Below are 3,314 nucleotides of genomic sequence, written 5' to 3'. Positions count from 1 at the left end.
ATTGGCATCATGTTTTTTGGCGCCATTACCAGGGAAAGAAAGAGCAATGAATTTTACATAATCAAAGTGTAATCACAATTTCTGCGCACCAAATTTTTGGCGCCGTTGCCGGGGATTGTTCGAGTTTGGACAACTGGCGGTTCTTCCTGTTGCTCAGATTAGGTAATTTTCTTTTTGTTTTCTTTTCAAAAATTTTTCAAAAAATCTTTCAAAAATTTCTCCTGTGTTTTCAAAAAAAAAAATTTGTTTTCAAAAATATATTTTTCTTCAGAATTTTTAAGAATGAATTCTAGTGTTTCATGAAGCATGTTGAAGCCTGGCTGGCTGTAAAGCCATGTCCAAATTCATTTGGACTGAGGCTTCCAGTTTGTTATCAAGAGCAAGCTAGTTGGTGCTAATCCACCTACTGCTGATTCATGATCTACCTGTTACATGCTAAAGCTTGGCTGGCTATTAAGCCATGCCTGACCCTTTGATTGGAGCTTTAGACTAAAGAGCATAAGATTTCTGGAATTCATATTAAAAATTTTGGAATCCTTATTTTTCTTTTTCAAAATGATTTTCGAAAAAAATTAAAAGAAAATACAAAAAAATCATAAAATTATAAAAATCAAAAATATTTTTTTGTGTTCTTGTTTGAGTCTTGAGTCATGTTATAAATTTGGTGTCAATTGCATGTGCATCTTGCATTTTTCGAAACTAATCATGCATTCATAGTGTTCTTCATGATCTTCAAGTTGTTCTTGGTAAGTCTTCTTTTTTGATCTTTGCATTTGCATGTTTTGTGTCTTTTCTTGTTTTTCATATGCATTCTTGAATTCTTAGTGTCTAAGCATTAAAGAATTCTAAGTTTGGTGTCTTGCATGTTTTCTTTGCATTAAAAATTTTTCAAAAATATGTTCTTGATGTTCATCATGATCTTCATAGTGTTCTTGGTGTTCATCTTGACATTCATAGCATTCTTGCATGCATTCATTGTTTTGATCTAAAATTCTCATGCATTGCATCATTTTCATGTTTTTCTCTCTCATCATTAAAAATTCAAAAATAAAAAAAAAATATCTTTCCCTTTTTCTCTCGTAAAATTTCAAAAATTAGATTTGACTTTTTCAAAAATTTTTAAAATCTAGTTGTTTTCATGAGTCAAATCAAATTTTCAATTTAAAAATCTCATCTTTTTTCAAAATCTTTTTCAAATTTCTTAGTTATTTTCAAAAATTCCAAAAATATTTTTCAAAAATCTTTTTCTTATTTTTATATCAAATTTTCGAAAATAACATAATCAATTAATGTTTTGATTCAAAAATTTCAAGTTTGTTACTTACTTGTTAAAAAAGATTCAAACTTTAAGTTCTAGAATCACATCTTGTGATTTCTTGTGAATCAAGTCATTAATTGTGATTTAAAAAAAATCAAATCTTTTTCAAAAACTAATTTCAATCATATCTTTTCAAAAATATCTTCTTATCTTATCTTTTTCAAAAATTTGATTTCAAAATATCTTTTCTAACTTCCTAACTTCTTATCTTTTCAAAATTTGTTTCAACTAACTAACTAACTTTTTGTTTGTTTCTTATCTTTTTCAAAACTACCTAACTAACTCTCTCTCTCTCTCTAATTTTCGAAAATATCTTCCCCCTTTTTCAAAATTTCTTTTTAATCTTTGATTTTAAAAATTTTCGAAAACTACTACCCTTTTTCAAAAACTATTTTCGAAAATCACTAACCCTTTTTCAAAATTTATTTTCGAAAATTCACTTCCCCCTCTCATCTTCTTCTATTTGTTTATTCATCTACTAACATCTCTTCCTCACATCACTCACCAAAAATCTGAACTCCCTCTCTCTCTCTGAGTTCAGATTTTTTCTTCTTCTCTTCTTCTACTAACAATAAGGAACCTCTTTACTGTGACATAGAGGATTCCTCTTCTTTTCTTTTTCTCTTCTCTTTCTTATGAGCAGGGATAAAGAAAAAGGCATTCTTGTTGAAGCTAATCCAGAACCTGAAAGGACTCTGAAGAGAAAACTAAGAGAAGCTAAATTACAACAATCCAGAGACAACCTTATTGAAAATTTCGAACAAGTAAAGGAGATGGCAGCCGAATCCAACAACAATAATGCAAGGAGAATACTTGGTGACTTTACTGCACCTAATTCCAATTTACATGGAAGAAGCATCCCCATTCCTACCATTGGAGCAAACAATTTTGAGCTGAAACCTCAGCTAGTTTCTCTGATGCAGCAGAACTGCAAGTTTCATGGACTTCCATCTGAAGATCCTTTTCAGTTCTTAACTGAATTCTTGCAGATCTGTGATACTGTTAAGACTAATGGAGTAAATCCTGAAGTCTACAGGCTCATGCTTTTCCCTTTTGCTGTAAGAGACAGAGCTAGAGTGTGGTTGGACTCTCAACCCAAAGACAGCCTGGACTCTTGGGATAAGTTGGTCACGACTTTCTTAGCCAAGTTCTTTCCTCCTCAAAAGCTGAGCAAGCTTAGAGCTGATGTTCAAACTTTCAGACAGAAAGAAGGTGAATCCCTCTATGAAGCTTGGGAAAGATACAAGCAGCTGACCAAAAAGTGTCCTTCTGACATGCTTTCAGAATGGACCATCCTGGATATATTCTATGATGGTTTATCTGAGCTATTGGTGCACGAATTGCGAATCACACTTTTCACAACGCGTACCACTAACCAGCAAGTGCACTGGGTCGTCCAAGTAATACCTTACGTGAGTAAGGGTCGAATCCCACAGAGATTGTTGGTTTGAAGCAATCTATGGTTATCTTGTAAATCTTAGTCAGGAAGTCAATTATGTTTATCAGTTGAATTATGAATAACCAGTAGAGCATAAATTAAAAGTTACTTGTTGTGTAGTAATGGAGAATATGTTGGAGTTTTGGAGATGGTTTGTCTTCTGAATCTCTGCTTTCCTCTGTCTTCTGATTCACGCACGCAAGTCCTCCTATGGCAAGCTGTATGTTGGTGGATCACCGTTGTCAATGGCTACCTTCCATCCTTCCAATGAAAACTACGCTCACGCGCTCTGTCACAGCACGGCTAATCACCGGTTGGTTCTCGATCCGGTTGGAATAGGATTTACTATCCTTTTGCATCTGTCACTAACGCCCAGCCTTCAGGAGTTTGAAGCTCGTCACAGTCATTCAATCCTTGAATCCTACTCGGAATACCACAGACAAGGTTTATACTTTCCGGATTCTCATGAATGCTGCCATCAGTTCTAGCTTATACCACGGAGATTCTGATTAAAGAATCTAAGAGATACTCATTCAATCGGATATAGAACGGAGGTGG

General features: G+C 33.8%; 1 non-coding gene across 1 annotated transcript; it reads right to left on the bottom strand.

Moving 5' to 3' along the window:
* Nucleotides 1–2,490: 2,490 nt before the first annotated feature.
* LOC112773495 (small nucleolar RNA R71) lies at nt 2,491–2,598 on the bottom strand. The gene has a single exon (XR_003188042.1). It is a non-coding gene; the product is annotated as a small nucleolar RNA R71 (small nucleolar RNA).
* Nucleotides 2,599–3,314: the final 716 nt, after the last annotated feature.

The sequence above is a fragment of the Arachis hypogaea genome, chromosome 18 (assembly GCF_003086295.3).
Source record: "Arachis hypogaea cultivar Tifrunner chromosome 18, arahy.Tifrunner.gnm2.J5K5, whole genome shotgun sequence".
Lineage (NCBI taxonomy): Eukaryota > Viridiplantae > Streptophyta > Magnoliopsida > Fabales > Fabaceae > Arachis > Arachis hypogaea.
Note: the sequence above shows the minus strand (reverse complement) of the source record. Positions and strands in the feature narration are given on the sequence as shown.